General features: G+C 43.8%; 1 protein-coding gene across 1 annotated transcript in view; it reads right to left on the bottom strand.

Annotated features, from left to right (window-relative positions):
• Positions 1 to 21,532, bottom strand: part of GPAT3 (glycerol-3-phosphate acyltransferase 3) — a 1,164,625-nt gene that overhangs the window by 390,897 nt on the left and 752,196 nt on the right. The window lies entirely within an intron of this gene.

Genomic DNA, 21,532 nt, shown 5'->3' with positions numbered 1-21,532 from the left:
GGCACTTCTGGTGTGACTTCCAGAACTTTGCAGATGCCTCAGTGAGTCGTGCTCCTTCTCCATCTGAGGGCATATGTAAAACAGAGAGAAGCTCACATAATTTTTCCAGTCTTTTTGGCAAAAATGGCTGGTCAGTGTTTCTTGGCTACAGCCACTCACCCTAGCCTTCAATCTACAAAACTATTAAGAACCAGTGCCAAGCAGAGTCATAATTATTTTTCTTCTATGCAGGGACCCCTGCTACACACCAAGACACAGAAAAAGAGACTGATTTCTACTCTGTCCAGTACTGACCACTTCCCCCATCATTCCATAAATGAAAGCTCCCATTCTGTTGGTCTCTCAGCACCTGTAGGGCTCAGCTGGTCTAAGTCATTAAAATACATGGTCAACTGTCTTTGGAAAAATGGATGAAACAGATGAGGCAGAAGCATGTCTGTAAGTGAGATGACAGAAGCAATTGTGGCAAAGGCAAAACAATTCCTCAAAACAGAATGGATGCTGTTTTTTGTGGTCTCTTATACCCAACTGCATTATCTTGCTCCTTTAGCAGAATGGCTGCAGTGTTAGTTCAGCGCCTGAAGTCCACAAAGTACAGTTTAGTACCTACCATAAATGTAGATGTCCGATAGACATGCAACTGCAGTCATAACATGTGGGTTGTCCTGCCTCAGGCAGCCCTCGGTCAGCCGGATTCCAAAGTCTGGGTCCGACGTCGGCTGATGTCGCATTTCTCTCCGTCAGAGCGGCTGGAGTATATAAGCATCAGCCGACGCCATTTTCTTCAGTGTTTCTTGCCCCAGATGCCAGGTGCCCTCCAAGGAAGGCTGTAATCAAATTGGAAGACAAAAACAGGATTCCAAACAAATAAATGAGCAATAAAACAAATACACCATAACAGATATCCCCAGCTAAGAGAAACAGGGATAGGAGTGGACCCTAGGCATAGAGGGTATGGAGGGAGGAAAATCCAACTGCAGTTGCATGTCTATCGGACATCTACATTTATGGTAGGTACAAAACTGTACTATGTCCTTCAAGAATGCAACTGCAGTCATAACATGTGGGTAGAATACCATAGCTTAGCTGGGGGAGGAGGAATGCTCTAGGAAGAAGATGGTGTGGCAATCAAACCCTGCAGGACTGCCAAAGCAAAGCCTGCTCTGGATCTGGAGTATAGAGGGAGATTGTAGTGCTTGGAGAATGTATGCACGGAGCTCCATGTAGCAGCTTCTAGAATGTCCTTAGTAGGCACCCCTCTTAAGAATGCTGTAGAGGTGGCTGTAGCTCTGGTGGAATGTGGTCTGACATTGGCTGGAACAGTCTTTCCATGAAAGGAATAACAGAATCTGATGCAATGTCCAATCCATTTTGAAATAGTCTGTTTTGAAATTGCTTTTCCTTGGACTGCAGGGGCGTAAGCTACAAAAAGTTGTTCAGACTTCCTACTGGCCTTGGTTCTGTCCAGGTAGTAAAGTTGTCTGTGAATGTCCAAGGTATGCAACAGTCTTTCCCCCTTGTTCTCAGGATTGGGAAGAAAGCAGGCAGATGAATTGCTTGATTTAAAGAAACCCTAGATACCACCTTTGGCATGAAAGTAGGGTTTGTCCTTAATGAAACCCTGTCTCTGTGAAAAATAATGAAGGGTGGTATTGCCATTAGAGCCTGTAGCTCCGAAACCCTTCTTGCTGATGTAATTGCCAACAGGAAAGCTGTTTTCCAAGAGAGAAATTGCAAGTCAAGTGAAGCTGCTGGCTCAAATGGAGGTAGAGTCAGTTTTTCTAGGACAAAATTGAGGTCCCAGGCTGGCACTGGGGCCTTTCTTGGTGGCTTAATGTTCTTGATTCCCCTGAGGAATTGCCTTAGTAAAGGGTGTGAAAAAACAGGAGGATCAGTGTTGTATCTAGCTGAAATAGCAGATGCATGTATCTTTATGGAAGAATATGAGAGGCCATTCTTTAACATATCTGCCAAATATTCCAAGATGAGTGGGATGTTCAACAGTGATGCATCATGTCCCTTGCTGGTGTTCCAATTGCTGAATCTTTTCCACTTTGCTAAATAAACCTTTCTGGTGGATGGTCTTCGAGCCTCTGTTAGTATCCGCTGAACTTCCTTGGAGAGAGATAGGCTGAAGTTATTTATGGGATCTCTCAGGCTGTTAGCTGCAGTGTCTGTAGATTTGGATGCACTGTTTCGAAGTTGTGTTGAGTCAGAAGTAGTGGCCATTGGGGAAGGGCCCACCTCCTGGTGTGACATATGCTCCGTAGTAATGGATACCAGTGTTGTCTTGGCCAGTCTGGAGCTATTATGATTCCCTTGGGTTTCTCTGCTTTGATCTTTATTAATACTGAGGTCATCAGTGGCAGAGGTGGGAATGCATAGATTGTTAGTGAGTTCCAGTTGAATGAGAGGGCATCTATTTTCCAAGCTTTTGGATGGTATGTCCTTGTGCAGAATTTTGGTAGAAGATGGTTGAGATGAGAGGCAAATAGGTCCACTTCTGGCTTGCCCCATGTCGAAGTGAGTTGTCTGAAGGTCTTCGGATGTAACCTCCACTCGTGTGGATCTGTGAAATTCCTGCTTAGGCTGTCTGCCAACACATTGTCTTTTCCTGGAACAAACTGGGATTGTAACTGGATGTTTAGACTCAGTGATTTCTCCCAAAGATGCATTGTCAGTCTGCAAAGGGGGTAAGAGTGGGTGCCTCCTTGCTTGTTTATGTACCACATCACAGTGGTGTTGTCTGTCCGTATCAGTAAATGGCCTTGCTGGAGTTGGTGTTGAAAGGCCTCGATGGCATGCATTACTGCCAGCATTTCCTTTTGGTTTATATGCAGATGTGTTTCCTTTGGAGACCATTGTCCTTGTATACACCTGCCTTCCATGTGCACCCCCCATCCAAGGTCTGAGGCGTCTGTGGTCATGGTCTGTGTTATCTGTGGTTTTTTGAATGACATACCTGTGTTTGCCTGGCTCACCGAGGCCCATCATAGGAATTCCTTTTGTAGGCATGGAATGAGCGGTATGATTGTCTCCCAAGTTGTTGCTGTGTTGAGACCAAATGCTTTTTAGGTACCATTGAAGCTTTCTCATGTGTAGTCTTGCTAATGGAACCAGGAGAATGCAGGATGCTATGTAACCCAGGGCCTGTAGGAATCTCCTTGCAGTCATCTGGGTGAGGTTTGATAAACCTTTGAAGTAATGAGTTAACTTCTCTTGCTTGTCTTCTGTCAGGTAAGCCATCTGAGAGGCTGTATCTAGTTTGGCTCCTAAGAAGATTATTTGCTGATGGCTGCAGTCTTGACTTTTGGAAGTTGACTGTGTATCCCAGAGATTGAAGTAATCGTATGACATAATCCAGGTTTTTTGTCAACATCAATTTGTCGTCCGCTTGTATGAGGCAGTCGTCCAGGTACAGGTAAATTTGTATTCCCTGGAGCCTGCAATGAGCAATTACTGAAGCCAGGCATTTTGTAAATACTCTGGGCGCAGTAGATAAGCCAAATGGCAATGCTGAGAATTGATAATGCTCTGGCCCTGCAAGAAATCTGAGGTATCTTCTGCAGCTGTGTCTGATAGGGACATGCAGGTATGCCTCCTTGAGGTCCAGAGTAATCAGCCAAGACCCCTTGCCCAGCATGGGAAGGAGTTGCTGTAGAGTCAGCATTTTGAACTTTGGTACTATGAGAAAGGTGTTTAATGCAGACAAGTCCAGTATTGGTCTCCATTGAGATTCTTTTCTTGGAACAAGGAACAGTCTTGAGTAAAACCCCTGGCCTTGTTCTTGTTGTGGAACTCTTTCTATTGCTTTCATCCGAGTCAGCAGAGTGATTTGCTTGATAGCCTCTGCCCTCTGGTTTTGTGGTAGGTTTGGCATGCCTTGTTTTCTTGGTAAGGTATGAAAATGAAACCTGTACCCTCGGTCTACAATGTCCAAAATCCATTTGTCCTTTGTCAGTCTGTGCCAATTTTCTGCAAACAGAGATAATTTCCCGCCCAGGGGAGCTTCTATTTGTTCCCTGGTAGGCGGTAGTAGAGGAAAGTCATTGAGATTGTGGTTGTGGGGCAGGTGAAACCCTCGTCACTTCTTTGGCTTCCTGGCTGCCACTGTCCCCCTGTAAGGGCCTCTGTATTGGCCTCTTTCTCGGCCAAGTCTGTTCTTACCCCTTTGAAACTTTTCTGTATTAGGAAAGGACCAGTTTTTAGAAGGCCAATTCCTACTGAATCTGGGGGGTTGAACTTGGAGGAAGTCTTTCACCGTCTGAACTGATTTTGCTTTTTCTTCGATGGTCTTTAACACATCCTTAGCATTTGCACCAAAAAGCTTGTTCTTTTCCAAAGGTGCATCCAGTAGTTTTGCTTTTACATGATCTGGTAGAGGTTGATCTTTTAACCAGACATGTCTACGAATGACTGCCCCTGTCATAGCTGCCCTACATGAAGCTTCCAGTGCATCATATCCACACTGCAGGAAGTGATTGCTTACTTGCTGAGTGTTATGTACAGCTTCCTGCAAAGTCTTCCTGTCTAAAGGATCAGGAGTGGCTAAAGTTTTTTGTAAATCTTCTAAAAGGTAGTCCTGATATTGTAACATATGAAAAAGGCAATTTAAAGCTCTCATAGATAAGGTAGTGGATGTGTAAACCTTTTTACCCCATCTTTCTAATGACCTGGCCTCCCTGTTGGAGGGCAATGGATTTTTAGAGGTGGAGGCTGAAACTCCTTTAGGCCCCTGTGAAATAGTTTCCAAATCAGCAGAATGGGCCCTGAATAAATGGGAATGAGTTTCTGGGACCCTGTAATACCTGTCTGGCTTGGATGGAGCAGGAGGGAGAGAATCAGGTGTAGCACTAGAGTCAGAATATAGGATCATCCAGAACATCAAGTACAGGAGGAATAACTAAGGGCCTGTGCTGGGGCTTCTTAAGGAAAGTCCTCAGGCGTTTCCTAGAATCAGAATATTCCTGACCTTGCCACTTAAAATGTTCCCTCATGGTGTGCAGAACTTCCCCAAAAGAAATATCCTCAGGAGGGGAGGCCGAGGGGATGGAATCTTCTGCATCCGAGTCCTCATAGGTCTGGAAGAGCTCTTCCTGGCTATCAGAGTGGACGGAGCCCTCAGAGTCTTCATCAGAAGGAATAGATTCAGAGGGTTCAACCCTGGGCCTTTTATCAGCAGGAGGCTGGGATCCTCTCTCAGGATGGGTCTGTGAACCTCTAATCATGGAAATTAAATCAACAGCCATAGACATAATTTGTGTCTCTGGAGTAGGCTGAGGAAAGGATTTAGAAGTAGTATGTTTTGTTTTGCTGGCTGCCTTAGCTCTAGTGTAGGCCTTAATAGACATGGCCATAGGAAGCCTGGCAGCTCCACGTGCAGGAGTGACCTTGTCTACAGCAATAGTCTCGGGCATTTCCTCGGTTTCAGTATCGGAGGAAAATCGATAACAGGCGGAGTGATGTCCGGAATCGGAGTCGTCGGTAATGCAGTGTCTTCGGTTCGGAGCGGTGGAGAGACCGTCTCAGGGGGAACCGGAGCACTCGCGCTAGGTTTTGGCGTGGAGTCAGTGGGAGACGCGGGCCGAGGATGTCGGTCCCGGTCTTTTCGCTTTTTGGGAGTTTGCGATGTCGGAAGATCCAACGGCATGTTGTAAGCAAATTTATTGGCAAAAAAGTCTTCAGCGAACTCCGCCCGGCGCCTGAGAGTGCGCTTGTTGAAGCGAGCACAGGCTACACAGGCCGAGACGTCGTGGTCTGGGCCCAGGCAAGGAAGACAGAGTGGAAATCCTTATGAGGTATTTGTTTACCACAAGAAAGACAATTGTTAACTTTTTCAGTTATTTCTGACATCAGCTGAGGCAAGAAAAGGTCCCCAACGGGGTACTTAGCTTTTTTGATGACTTCGGTATCGAAAAATACAGGAGCTGACTGACCGGCACTTGCGAACTGCTTCTGCTTCGGGCACCGCGCGGCAAGAAAGACTGAAGAAAATGGCGTCGGCTGATGCTTATATACTCCAGCCGCTCTGACGTCGGAGAGAAATGCGACATCAGCCGACGTCGGACCCAGACTTTGGAATCCGGCCGACCGAGGGCTGCCTGAGGCAGGACAACCCACATTTTATGACTGCAGTTGCATTCTTGAAGGACATCATGTTTAATTCCTTTCCAAGTCTTCACTCTCTCTCCCCAGTCTTTACATTCACATTGTTGTCTCATTCCAGCTGTAAATATATTTGACATCTATGCTATCGGAAAGGGGTTACCCAAAACCTCTAAATAATTAATGTGCTCAATGAAATTTTAAGAGACAGGAACATGAAATTTATACTGTTTTAGTTAAAAGATTTCAAGAGCGAGCAATAACAATGGCCATATTGATAACAGTAAAGCTTAGGAAGATAAGGGCAGGTTGCAGAAAGTAATTATTTCAAATTTGGGAGTGATACACACCTGATTTGTTAAGGGACAATTAGAAGATTTTTGACTGTTATATGGATGTTAAAAAAACTCTAGGGGTAGACTTCAAGTTTTACATTCAAAAAGCACCTAATATAACAGTGCCTTGAGAGAGCTATCATTATAGATAATGGTTCAAACAAAACAACAAGATATGGAACAATGAAATCTGGGGCTTACACCCAATGTGCATATATTTATGAAGAGGCATATTTAAAGCTTGATACTGTACATTATTATTTAAGTTCTCTAAGAATTACACCTGCAACAGCAAAGGCTTAGTGCATTTTGTTTTTATTGTCATAATTTTTTTTTTATGTAGCTTAAACCAAATGCACCCTTAAAATTAAAGTACATGAGAACATATACGAATTCTTGAAAGCTAATCATAACACTTTGTTTAGGCATTCAAAATAATGCAAGAACTTTTAACAAGTTTTTCTTTACACTGCTCAAGCAGATTACTGAGGTTGGTCTTGGGAATATACAATAAAACAGAGAACTCCTTTGGAAGGTTGGGTTGAATGCTCCTGATCTGCCAGGATTAAATGATGCTATATCTATTAGCAGTGTTCTGAAACAGAGAGCTGCAAAATTATGACATAAAAATTGGTTATGTATTTATTATTTTTATGTAATGTAAATGTTTATGTAACATAATTATTATAGTTTTTAATTACTTAAGTGTCCAAAGTACAATTTTACTCTCATGTGATTCCATGTGAATATATAAAGAGGGTGAATAATTTGTGTTTAATTTTTACTTGTTCTGATGGCCCTGTTACTGTGAATGAAAACGCTTAACTATTTAGCAATAAACAACCACTCCTGGTCATTGTGAGTTCATTCCTGGGACATGGCACCTTGCATTTAGCTTTTTTAATTCTTATACCCTGCCAACAACCCCCTACCACTACAATCTTCTCTGCCCTTCCCTTTCTGCCCTTCATTTGTTTCTCAAGTCTTTTATCTTATGCCCTTTATAATATATTTTAAGACCCCTGTATTTTTCTCTGTTAGAGCAAATAAGCCTTCCTGCCCACTTTTCTTTACAAAGCTTTCATGTTTATGATTCAGGTCAGCTGCCTATAACATTATTATCAGTGCATTACTGCTGTAAATATTTTCCTGTTTTTTTTGTTTTGTTTTGTTTTTTGCTGTCAACTAATACATTAACATTCCAAACCAGTAAGTTGAACAGTGCCATAGCAATGGTTGCATTTATTCTATTTAACTTGTATTCTTTGCCTTTCTGTGGCATATTGGCTTTTCATAGTCTAGTTCTATCTCTACCACTTTTTGTGCTACTTTACTTTTGTGTAACACTGTCACAACTGAAACTTTTCTCTTACCAAAGCAATTCCCTCCCTACACAAGAAACAAACAGTATATTAACTATAGAAATATTTTCAAAGGACAATAGAGCTGAACAGCATTATAAAGTTTCAGTCATCTTTAATCAGACACCTTTGTACTGGACAGCAGCTATTGCAGATCACTGATCGGTTTATTTCTGAGGCTGTCCCCTCTGTTGTTGTGTTGCTGGATAGCCAGGCTACCTATAATTCATAGGAAAAATGCTAAAAGCTCAGGATTGCCACAGATAATGTTTTATTCCAAAACACAAGATGATCACTTTCATTTTAAGTGAAGTTCTAAATGTTTTAAAATGAAAGCGCTCATCTTGCGTTTTGGAATATAACATTTTCTACGGCTATACCGAGCTTTTACCGTTTTTTTTCTGTGAATTCTTGGTTTTATCAGCATTTGTTGGGGTTATCTATAATTCATATTCATTTGTATTCATTAAACATTTTTAAACATATCTCCTTTACCTTCAGATATTCCAAAAGTTGTAGCTTTTTTTAAAGGGTCAAGTTTAGCCATACAGGCAGAGTAACCCCTCTAGCAGTCAAGAAAAGCTTGCAAGGAAGGCAAGTTGCATTCAATAGTTTAGTCTGATAAACGAGCATCTTTCTCTCTGATGTCTGACAACAAATGTGGACTTAACCAAATAATACAGAAAATAAAGTGTAGTTATTCTCTCACTGCTAGTTACTGATCTCAATCATTTTAAAAATCTCCTCCAGTGTGCACTGTTTACATTTTAATATCAGAAAGTCTTGCCCATATATACAGTTCCCTGCTTTTTAAGAGGTTCCTTTCATCAGCATTTCCACTGCATTATTTTTCTGAAATCTGTTACCTAACCTTTCAGTCAATATATTTGTCTCATTAATATTGTACACATTTCTAGACCTAGTGAATGGATTACCAGAACTTACTTTATACAATTTTGCCTACTGGTTTCCATCCCATAAAGTATTTTCCTTTTACATTCATCATTCATCTACTTTTCCCCCACTCCCTTCTCTCATTCCCCCAGTAACATAGAACCTTAATTAAAACAAAATACCACAGCTAGTAGTTTGAAAACAGAGACTTCCATTAGATAGCATGCAATACGCCCACCAAATCAGTTAGGTAAAAACTTTCATTTTTAAGTAAAATTTGATACACAATGCTTACAATATTACATTTATATTAAGCAAAATAGTTGTATGTCTGGAATTCACTGATTTCAATGGTTTTAAAGCATCATTTAGAATGCAAGTCACATTTTGGTTATATCACATTCCGTTTCAAAATAAACATTTATCTTTTTTTTATGTACTGTCTTGACTCACTATTCCCATTTCATTGTTTTTATGGAATCTACCACTTTGTTTGAAAGTGGTTTAATTTCCTGTTTTATCCATCATTTTCTTTTGGAAAACAGAATATGGCTTCACAGGAAATATCTCCCTTGAAGTGTCTGTAGTTTGCTTTCTACAAATGCCAAGTGGTTACTTTTTACCTCATCATCTGCTGGCACCAAGTCTTCTTTTCTCTTTTCCAATTCACTCCATGTCTGTTGAGGGTAGTTTGTAATCCAAATGGACAGAAAAAGTACAGTTGTGTACACTTACCATAAATGTAGATGTTAACTGTTGCAGTCATCACACTTGGGTTTTCCTGCCAGGGGTAGCCCTCAGTCAGCCCGAATACCAGAGGCTTAGTATTTCTGCGTCGGTTGCTGACACTTCAGGACTGATGTCAGGTCGTCAGCAGTATAAAAACAGGCAGCAGATGCCATTACATCAGTTTTTCTTGCCCCAAATGTCAGGAGCCCACAAATAGGGAGCTAAGTTATGGTGGAAAAACACCACCAGCAAAAAGTAAATACCAATAGCCCTGTAAGGAGTGAGGATGAGAGAGAGAGAGAGAGAGACAAGGGGGCTGGAGGGTGGGAAACCAGGACTGCAACAGTGAATACACTCAAACATTTACATTTATGGTAAGTGTACACAACTGTACTACGTTCTTCGTGTTTCACTGTTGCAGTCATCACACTTGGGTTGATTCCCAAAGCTGAAGAATGGGTGGAGGCAGTCTAGAAGAGTTGGGGCTGGCTAGTATGCCCTGCAGGACTGCGGTTGCAAAGCCCGCCCTGGATTTGGAAAAGATAGGCAGGTGGTAATGCTTGGTGAAGGTATGAACAAAACTCCAAGTTGCAGCTTCCAGAATGTCGCTGGTACGGACTCCTCTGAGAAAGGCTGTAGAGGTTGAAGTTGTCCTAGTGGAATGTGGTCTGATCCCCTGAGGGGGTGGTTTCCCATGATGTTTGTAACAGAAATTGATACAGTGTGCTATCCATTTGGAGATGGTTTGCTTTGATATGGCCTTGCCCTCTGCTCCTAGTGCAAAGCTGACTAGTAACTGGTCAGACTTCCTAAAGGGCTTAGTCCTATCAAGGTAGAACCTGAGCTGTCTGTGTACATCTAAAGAGTGCAGGATCCTTTCCCCCTTATTTTGAGGATTGGGGAAAAAGATGGGCAAATGGATAGATTGGTTGAGAGCCCCACTGGACACCACTTTAGGCATGAAAGTTGGGTTAGTCCTGAGGGAAATCCTGTCAGCATGAAAAATAATGAAGGGTTCCACAGCCATAAGTGCTTGTAGCTCAGACACTCTTCTGGCTGAAGTGATGGCCAGAAGCAAGGCTGTTTTCGAAGAGAGGAACTTTAACTCTGCTGATGCTGCAGGCTCAAAGGGGGGCTAAGCATGAGCTTTTCCAACACAAAGATAAGGTCCCAAGCAGGAGTAGGGGCTCTTCTTGGTGGCCTTAAGTAGTTATCCCCTCTCAGGAACTGCTTGATGAGAGGGTGCAAGAAGAGAGGTGGCTCAGTGATGTAATGAGCAGAGATGGCAGAGGCATGGATCTTAATGGAAGAGAAGGACAGGGCCCTGTGGAGTAGGTCTGCTAGGTAATCCAGGATGAGAGGTAAGGAGGGATGTACTGGGTCTGCTACTTTAGTCTGGATCCAGGAAAAAATACCTTTTCCGCTTATCAGCATAGGATTTTCTAGTACTGGATCATCTGGCTTCATGTATGACATCCAGTACCTGCTTGCTTAGGCTGGCCACTGGAGGAGAAGTGAAGAAATAAGCCATGCTGCAAGGTTCAGGGTCTGCAATTGCGGATGCAAGAACTGTCCCTCTTGCTGAGTCAGGAGAGTTGGGATCTGTGGGAGGTGCCATGGAGGCAACGGTGACAGACTGTGCAGTAGTGGGTACCAGTGTTGGCATGGCCAGTCTGGGGCAATCACGATCACGATTGCCCTTATCTTTCTTCCCTTATCTTGAGTAATACTCTTGTAAGAAGAGGTAGAGGGGAAAAAGCATAGATTGAGAGGTTTGCCCACTGGAAGGATAGGGCATCCACATTCCTGGCCTTGCTGTGAAGTTCCCTGGTGCAGAATTTGCAGGTGGAGGCAAATAGGTCCACCTTCAGGGTATCCCATTCCTGGGTCACAAGGCTGAAAGTGTTGTGGTTTAATTGCCACTCGTGTGGGTCTAGGAGATGTCTGCTTAAGTTGTCTGCCAGAGAGTTTTGTTTGCCTGGCACAAAAATTGAGCTTGCAGGTGAATATGCATGGCTGAGGCCATGTTCCAGAGGGTCATGGCTAGCCTGCAGAATGGGTAAGAGTGGGCTCCCCCTGCTTGTTGATGTAACACATCACTGTGCTGTTGTCGGTTTTGATTAGTAGGGGCCCCAGAGAGAGAGAAGGGATCTGAAAGCTGTCAGAGCATGTTGAACAGCTAGCATCTCCTTTTGGTTGATGTGCAGATGAATTTGATTTGGGATCCAGTGGCCCTGAATGCACCTGCTGTCCAGATTCACACCCCAGGCATAGTCTGATGCATCTGTGGTTAGGGTCTGGGTACGTGGGGTTGTGTAAAGGGAAGCCCCATGTTGTGGTTGCATGCTGCTGCCCACCAAAGGAACTCTTTCCTTAGACAAGGTAACATAGGTATGATAGTTTCAAGATCCTGAGAATGTTGGCAACAAAGACTTAAGTACCACTAAAGTTTCCTCATATGCAGTCTGGCATATGGAATTAGTAGAATGTCGGAGGCCATGAACGCTAGGGTTGGCAGGATTTTCCTTGCGGATAACTGGGTTCTGGTGTCCATTAGAGAGAAGTAGCCTGTCAGATAGGTTTGTTTTTCTGGAGTAAGGAATGCCATCTGGGATGCTGTGTCCAAGCTTCCTCCCAGGAATACAATTTTTTGACTGGGGACAAGTTTGGATTTCTTTTCATAGATAGTGTACCCCAGGGAGGTTTAAAAGGTCCTTTACAAATGTCAGGTGCTGCAACAGCTTTTCCTGTCGCCTGAATCAGGCAATCGTCCAAATAGGGGTAAATTTGAATACTTCTTTGTCTGTAATAGATAATGGCTGGAGCCAGGCTTTCTGTGAAAACTCTGGGAGCAGTAGATAAGCGAAAGGGAAGTGCAGAAAACTGATAATGCATAGGTCCCGCCCTGAAACGTAGTTATTTCCTGCATGAGTCCCTGATTGGGATGTGCAGATAGGCCTCCTTTAGATCTAGAGTGGCTAACCAGGCATATTTGGACAGCAAAGGGAGAAGCTGCTGTAGGGTGAGCATTCTGAAGTTTGGTACCATCAGGAAGGTGTTTAGAATGGATAGATCTAAGACTGGCCAAGTTCCCTCTCTTCTGGGTACCAGGAAAAGTCTAAAATAAAAACCTTGGGCTATCTGTTCTGCAGGAACAGGCTGAATTGTCCTTATGGAGAGGAGGGACTGAACTTGGTTTTGTACCTCTGCCCACTGGTTTGGAGGAAGGTCTGGGAACCCTTTTGGGGTTGGCATCGTGTGGAAATAAAATTTGTACCCCTGGATACGATGTTGACGACCCATTAATCGTTGGTGATGGAGGCCAAGTTTTTTACATGGTGGACAAGTTTTCCTCCTAGGGGCATGTGCAATTGGGCAGAGGTGAGGAGAGGAGTTGAGAAGTCATTGTGAATTCTTTCCATAAGTAGGTGGCTTAGCACTCCCTGTTTTAGAAGTGGAGGTACTCCATTGCTTAGATCTCTGCATACCCTGAAAATGTAGTCTGGGGGGTATGTTTCCCCTAGGTCTAGTTTGAGGCGGCTGTGAGGGGGCTGGAAATGACCAATATTTTGAGGGGCAATGCCTACTGAATCTTGGAGGCTGCACTTGCAAAAAATCTTTGACTGTCTGCATAGACTTAGCCTTTTCTTCCATCTTTTTGAAAAACCTCTTCTGCTTTGGTGCCAAACAGATTGTCCTTCTTCAGAGGTCTGTCCAATAATTTTGATTTGACATGGTCTGGCAAGGACTGCTCCTTAAGCCAGGCATGCCTTCTAAGTACAGAATCTGTTACTGCTGCCCTGCAAGATGCATCTAGGCATCAAAGCCACATTGCAGGGTATGCCTGCTGACTTTGCTTGCAGAGTGCATATGCTCCTGTAATTCTTTAATTTCTGCACAGTCAGGGAAGGTAGATAATTTTTGCTTAATATGTCCCATAGTATGTTGCTGGTATTTCAGCATGTGGAGCGGACAATTTAATGCTCTAATGGTAAAAGTTGCAGAGGTGTATACTTTTTTACCCCATCTGTCTAAAGCTCGGGAATCCCTATCCGAAGGGATGGAATTCTTAGCTGTTGTTGCTTTTATTCCTTTAGGTCCTTGGGAGATGACCTCTGGGTCAGCAATAGGATTTTTGAAAATAAATTAGTGTGAGTCAGGGACTCTGTAGTACCTGTCAGTTTTCCTGGGAGCAGGGGGTAAAGTATCAGGAGTTAGACTGGACTCCATAAAGACATCATCCACAAAGTGCAGTTGTGTACACTTACCATAAATGTAGATGTTTGAGTGTATTCACTGTTGTAGTCATTACATTTGGGTTATCTGCCTGCAGGTAGCCCTCAGCTGGCCTGAATATCAAAGTCTTGGATCCCTGTGTCAGATGCTGTCTCTTCTTCCATGACGTCAGGGGTATAAAACATGCAGCCGATGCCATTACATCAGTTTTTCTTGCCCCAGATGTCAGGTGCCCCCCTAATGGGAAGCAATTATATGTTAGGTTACACCTCCAACAAAAAGCAAATACACCAGAAAGCTGAAATACACTAAACAAGAAGAAAAATATAGCCAAGAGAAGTCAGGGGGTTGGAAGGAGGGTAACCAGGACAGCAACAGTGAATACACTCAGACATCTACTTTTATGGTAAGTGTACACAACTGTACTATGTTCTTCGTGTTTCACTGTTGCAGTCATTACATTTGGGTTGATTCCCAAAGCTAAGGAAGGGAGGAGGAAGTTAGAGTGCATTAGGGACCAGCTATTAAGCCCTGCAAGACTGCAGTGGCAAAACCAGCTCTGGATTTAGAAAAAAACAGGCATGTGGTAATGCTTGGTGAAGGTATGTACAGAGCACCAGGTAGCAGCTTCTAGGATGTCCCTGGTAGGGACACCTCTGAGAAAGGCTGTAGAGGTAGATGCAGCCCTGGTGGAATGTGATCTTATCCCCTGTGGGGTAGGTTTACCATGGTGCTTATAGCAGAAATGAATGCAATGGGCTATCCACTTAGAAATGGTTTGCTTTGAAATAGCCTTCCCCTCTGCCCCTGCAGCAAAGCCAGCTAGCAGTTGTTCAGATTTTCTGAGAGGCTTAGTCCTATACAAATAAAATCTAAGTTGTCTGTGCACATCCAAAGAGTGCAGTATTTGTTCTCCTTTGTTCTGTGGATTAGGGAAAAAGTATGCAAATGAATGGACTGATTAAGGGCCACACTAGACACCACCCTGGTCCTGAGGGACACCCTGTCCGCATGGAAGATGATGAAGGGCTCCACTGCCATGAGGACCTGTAATTCAGACACTCTTCTTGCTGAAGTGATGGCTAGGAGGAAGGCTTTTTTCCAAGAAAGGAATTTCAACTCTGCAGTTGCAGCTGGCTCAAAAGGAGGTAGAGTGAGCTTTTCCAATACAAAGTTAAAGTCCCAGGCTGGAGTAGGGACTCTCCTGGGTGGTCTTACATTTTTGGCCCCTCTGAAGAATGGTTTTAGCAGGGGGTGAGATAAGAGGGGTGGTTTAGAATTATAATGTGCTGAAATGGCAGAGGCATGAATTTTAATTGACAAGAAGGAAAGGCCCTTGTGGAGCATCTCTGTTAAGTACTGAAGAATATGCGGTAAGCTGGGCAATGTTTTGCCCCCCCCCCCCCCCCCGAGTCTGGCTCCAGGAACAGTATCTTTTCCACTTTTCAGCATAGGATTTTCTAGTACTAGGCCTCCTTGCTTCCAGAATGACATCTAGCGCCTGCTTACTTAGGGATGCTATATGAGAGCTCAAGGAATTAGCTAAGCTGCAAGGTTCAGGGTTTGAAGCTGAGGTTCCAGCAATGACATACTGTGCAAGCGAGGGTATCAGTGCTGGCGTAGCCAGTCAGTCTGGTGCAATCAGTATTGTCCTTGGTTGTCCTGTTTGATCTTTAGCAGAACTTTCGAGAGGAGAGGCAGAGGGGAAAAAGGTATAAACTGAGAGGCTTTCCCAGGTGAAGGACAGGGCATCCACTTTCCAAGCATGACTGTGGGAAGTCCTTGTGCAGAATTTGTCCAATTGGTAGTTCTGAGGGGAGGCAAACAGGTCTATCTCTGGATTCCCCCATTTGTTTCTCAAAAGGTTGAATATCTTTGGTTCCAGTTTCCATTTGTGTGGGTCCATGAGATTTCTGCTTAGGTCGTCTGCCAGTGAATTTAGCTTGCCTGGCAGGAATGGAGCTTGTAGGTGCACTTGGTAGCTCAAGGCTGTGTTCCACAGAGCCATTGCTAGTCTGCAGAGAGGATGTGAGTGGGTTCCCCCCTGCTTGTTTATGTACTACATAACAGTGGTGTTGTCAGTCTTTTCCAATAATTGTCCTGGAAGAATGTGGTCCTTGAAGGCAGTCAGGGAATTCTGTACAGCTAACATTTCTTTTTGACTGATGTGCAGGTGCATCTGACTCGGGTTCCATTTGCCCTGAATGCACTGCCCTGCCAAGTGAGCCCCCCATGCATTGTCTGATGCATCAGTTGTTAGGGTTTGGGCGGCAGGGGGTAGAGTGAATGGCAGTCTCTTGTTGTGGTAGCAGGCCTCTGCCTGCCCACCAAAGAAACTTTATACAAGGAATGATAGGAATCATTGATTCCAGGTCCTTAGAATGTTGATACCATAGACTTTTTAGATACCATTGTGGTTTCCTGATATGCAGTCTTGCACATGGATTTAGTAGAATGCGAGAGGCCATGAACCCTAGGGTTTACAGGATATTCCTTGCAGATAGCCGGGTCTTTGTGGCCAGTAGTGTGAAGTAGGCTGTCAAATAAACTTGTTTCTCTGGCATGAGGTAAGCCATCTGGGAAGTTGTGTTCAAGATTGCTCCCAGGAATACAATTTGTTGGCAGGGTACTAGATGAGATTTCTTTTCGTTTATGGTGTACCCCAGTGAGGTTAGAAGTTTCTTTACAAATGCCAGATGTTTTAGTAGCATGTCCTGGCTTCCTACCTGAATTAGACAATCATCCAGGTATGGGTATATTTGAATATTTCTTTGCCTGCAAAAGGCAACAACTGGAGCTAGGCACTTTGTGAATACCCTGGGCCCAATAGATAAGCCAAAGGGAAGTGCATGGAGCCTGCTCTGAAGCGTAGGTATTTCCTGCAAGATTCCCTTATTGGAATGTGCAGGTAAGCCTCCTTTAAGTCTAAGGTTGCCAACCAGGCATCTTTGCCTAGCATAGGAAGCAGCTGTTAAAGTGTTAGCCTTCTGAATTTTGGGATTACCAAAAAGGTGTTTGGAATAGAGAGGTCCAGGATAGGACGTCAGGAACGGTCTTTTCTGGGTAGCAGGAAAAGTCTTGAGTAAAAACCTTGTCCCCTTCCTTCTGCTGGGACAGGTTGAATAGCCCTGATACTTAGAAGAGAGCAAACCTGCTGTTGAGCCTCTGCCCACCGATTTGGGGGTAGGTCTGGTCAACCCTTTAGGGTTGGTAAGGTGTGGAAGTGGAATCTGTATCCTTGGAAAATTATATTTAAAACCCATTTGTCCTGCGTAATGAGTTCCCAGTTTTTTGCATGCCGGGCGATCTTTCCCCCTAAGGGAGCAGGCAGATGAGCAGGGCTTGGAAGGTTTAAGGTTAAGTCATTGTGACATTTTTCCATAGGGGGGAGTCTTACTACTTCCAGCTTTTGAAGTGGGAGCCCCCCACTGCTTAGGCCTGTGAGTACCTTGAGACTGCAGCCTAGGTGGTCTGCTGTTCCTGGGTTTGGATTGAGAAGGCCTGGAAGAGACAGGAAAGGACCAATTCTTAGAAGGCCATTGCCTACTAAATCTGGGATGCTGTACTTTCAGGAAATCTTTAGCAGTTTGCATAGATTTAGCCTTTTCCTCCATCTTTTTAAGGACTTCTGCTTTGTTGCCAAACAGGCGGTCTTGGTTTAAGGGAGCATCCAGAAATTTAGCCTTAACATGATCTGGCAAATTTTGCTCCTTAAGCCAAGCTTGCCTTCTAAGAACAGACCCAGTGACAGCAGCCCTGCAAGATGCTTCTAAAGAATCAAAACCACATTGCAAAGTATGTTTACCAACTTGTTCAGCAGAATGCATTAAATCCTGTAATTCTTTATTTTCAGCACAGTCAGGAATCAACATCATTTTCTGTTTACGTAGTCCCATAATATGCTGCTGATACTTTAACATATGAAACTGGCAGTTTAAGACCCTAATGGCCAAAGTAGCAGAAGTGTATACCTTCTTACCCCATCTGTCCAAGGCCCTAGAATCTCTAACAGAGGGGGTAGGGTTTTGGGCAGTAGTAGTCTTAATGCCTTTAGGTCCTTGGGAAATGATCTCTGGGACCGCAGTAGGATTCTTGAAGAGGAACTTGTGAGAGTCAGGTACTCTGTAATACCGGTCAGGTTTCCTGGGAGCAGGAGGTAAAGTGTCTGGGGCCAGGCTAGATTCCAAGAAGGCATCATCTGCAATGTCCAGGACAGGAGGGATAGCTAATGGCCTGTGTTGAGGGAGGAGTAAGAATTCCCTAAGCCTCTTTTTGGAGTCAGAGTAATCCTGGCTTTCCCAGTAGAAATGCTCCCTAAGAGTGTGTAAGGTTTCACCAAAAGAAAAATCTTCTGGAGGGGAAGCAGAGGGAATGGAGTCCTCTGCATCAGAATCCTCATAGGTAGATAAGGGCAAATCCTGGTAATCAGAAGAAGCAGAAATTTCAGAGTCCTGATCAGAAGAAATCAGTTCTAGTTCTCTTAGAGGGTGAAGGCTGGCTTCCCATAATTAAAGTAATAAGGTCTTCAGCCATTCTTATTTGTCGTTTAGGCATATGGGCCTGACCATGCGATTTGGACGTCGTTTTTTTTAGGCATGGGTCGAGTTTTAGGCCTTGAAGAAGAAGATGGCATTGGTTTGAAATGGAAGTCAGTAGGCCTGAGTACACCCTAAGAAGCCAGTGCCTGCACAGCGGCTCTGGACCCATCCAAGGTAGAAACATCCGCAGGTTCTTTGGTCGAAGAAGCATCTCACGGCATACCGGACTCCGAATGGGTCTCAGTAGAGGCCTGCGAATCTGAAGTAGCGGGTATCAGGAGCTGTGAAAGCACCTGAGTACCGGCGAACTGGCTACAAGCTTAACAGAAGCATCGTCAGCAGCTTTGGACCTATGTGGTCTGTCTCTGTCTTTTATCTTTACATTTTTTTTTTAATTTTGGTAGTCGGATTCTGGATAGTTAAACAGAGTACCAAAATAATTTGCTGCAAAAATAAACTGACGATGAATAGTTCGGGGGTTGAATAAGGCACAAAACAGACAGCGAGGGACGTCGTGGTCTGGGCTTAAGCAAGGGGTGCAGTGCGAATGAAAATCTTTATGGGGTATTTGCTTTCCACAGGTAATAACAATTGTTAACTTTTACATCAGTTTAGAGCAAGAAAAAGGACCCCCAATGGGGTACTTAACTTTTTTGAAGACTTCGGTTCTGAAACTCGAAAATGAAAATTTCAGGAGTCGGCCGACCGGCACTTGCAAACTGCTTCTGCTTCGGGCTACGCGCGGCAAGAAAGACTGATGTAATGGTGTCGGCTGCATGTTTTACAGCCCTGACGTCATGGAAAAAGAGACAGCATCCAATGCAGGGATCCAAGACTTTGACAGTCAGGCCGGCTGAAGGCTACCTGCAGACAGATAACCCAAATGTAATGACTGCAACAGTGAAACATTAAGAACATCATCCAGAACAGGAAGGATAGCTAAGGTTCTATGCTGTGGTACATCTAAAAATTCCCCTAGTCTCTTTTTGGACTGAGGATAATCCTGGCATTCCCAATGGAAATGCTCCCTCAAAGTATGTAGGGTTTCACCGAAAGATAAATCCTCTGGAGGGGAGGCAGAAGGAATGGAGTTCTCTGCATCTGAAACCTCATGGGCAGATAAGGGCATGTCTTCATAATCAGAAACCTCAGAGTCGTCAGACTCTTGGTCAGATAAAGCTGCTGGGGACAAGTCTCTTTTTCTTTTAGCAGGGGAAGGCTGGCTTCCCCTAATCAGCATGATCAGGTCTTCCGCCATTTTAAGCATCTGTGATTGTAGCAAGGAAGCAGGCGCTTGAGTTTTGGGTCATTTTTTTAGGTGTAGCTCGTACTCTTGGCCTTAGAAACTCAGTAATCTTAGAGAGAACTGAAGACGCAAATGAAATAGTCGGTTTGTGTCGAATATTGGTAGTGCAAAGAACTTCCTCAGAAGCCGGTGCCTGCACAGCGGCTCCGGACCCATCCAAGGTAGAGACATCCGCAGGCTCCGGAGTCAAAGAAGAGTCTCGTGGCATACCGGACTCCGAATGGGTCTCAGTAGCAGCCTGCAAATTCATTGAAGCCAGCATCAGGGGCTGCGAAAGCCCCTCATTGAGTACCAGGGAACTGGTGACTAGCTTAACGGAAGTGTTGTCGGCAGTTTTGGACCTGTACGGTCTGCCTCTGTCTTTATTCTTACATGTTTTCGGAAGATCGGTAGTTGGATGGCTTACAGAAGCCATTTTGGAATACAGAGATCGAGAACAAAAGTATTTAGCTACAATAAGGGCCCGATGCCGATTAGTTCAGGCGTTGAACAAAGCACAAAACCGACAGTGAGGTACGTCATGGTCTGGGCCTACACAGGTGATGCAGTAAGAATGGAAATCTTGGTGTGGTATTTGCTTCCCACGGGCGAGAGAATTGTTAACTTTTTGTGACATCGGTTAGAGCAAGAAAAAAGGATCCCCAATGGGGTACTTAGCTTTAGAAGACTTCAAGATGATTCAATTTTGGAAACAAAAACTCAGGTAGCGGCAGACCAGCACTCGTGCGAACTGCTTCTGCTTCGGTCTCCTCGGCAAGAAAGACTGATGTAATGGTGTCAGCTGCCTGTTTTTATACCACTGACAACCTGACGTCAGTCCTGAAGCGACAGCAACCAATGCAGAAATACTAAGCCTCTGGTATTCGGGCCAACTGAGGGCAAACCCTGGCAGGATAACCCAAGTGTGATGACTGCAACAGTGAAACACGAAGAACTTCAAGAAGTAATGCATGGTACAATAAAGTTTCAGGCTACTCTGGATTTTCAGTATAGTGCCTTACGGTCCATCTCTTCACTCCACTGCATATCTGAAATAACATAAGATGCACTTTGAAGGGCTTAAAGAGAATGTGCAAGGGAAAATAAGACTTTAAAAATCCACACTTTCACGACTGATGGCCATGCCTTCCTTACTATGTGAACATGAAGGGTGTCTTTTCGGGAAAAAGCACTTCCACTACAATGTAGACAATAACAAAAAAATGCATTTAAAAAAGTGAAGTTTGCAAATAGAAATGTTGCAGTACAGTGCCTGGAACAACTTTTCTACTTAGTCTTTTTCAGGAAGATAAGACTAAACAGAAGAACTGCTCCAGGCATTGCGTTATGGAGGTTTGAATTCTGTTTTTATTGAGACTGTTGCAGATTAGTATAAATAACATTAGGCACCTGAATTGCTAGGCAAGATGATGTCAGTGTCAGAGAGAGTGCATTCTATGTCTGGCAAGCAGGCTAAATAAAAGTGCTTCTTTATTTAAAACATTAAAAGGGGGTTAGCGCAATCAGTTTAGCGATGTTTGGATGCAAAACAAAGATTTCTTTGGGGCAGCTGATTTTCACAGTTTTCAAAGGTAGGAAGGACCTTTGAATATGATCTTTAAAACAACAGCTGGGCTGAAAGAGTAATAACTTAAAAGTTAGTAATGCTGTTTGAAGCTTTTCTGTATGTCCATAAGAAAGAAAAAAAATGGGAAGACATGAAAATAGCAGGAATTTGCTCTTCATTTACCATGTGAAGTACCTGAACTACAGGGCTCTGGAGTGCAGTTACAGCTGATCCTAGCAGGGAACTGTGTCATGAGAGAAATGTAAAAAATTAACTCAACTTTAGAAAGTTTATGTCTGATACTTAGGGCAAAGATGATGGAAAGTTTGATTCATAATCACAGACGCAATCCAGGATATCCTACGGCAAACAGGACAATCATATCAAGAGAAAAAGCTGCAAAGATGAGATTGGACTTCAAGGAGAAAATGTTAATGGATCAGCAGGATAAAGAAGAAATAAAAATATATAAAATTAGGTGG

This window comes from Protopterus annectens, chromosome 17.part0 (assembly GCF_019279795.1).
Source record: "Protopterus annectens isolate FY-2018-M chromosome 17.part0, PAN1.0, whole genome shotgun sequence".
In the NCBI taxonomy this organism is placed as follows: Eukaryota; Metazoa; Chordata; order Ceratodontiformes; family Protopteridae; genus Protopterus; species Protopterus annectens.
Note: the sequence above shows the minus strand (reverse complement) of the source record. Positions and strands in the feature narration are given on the sequence as shown.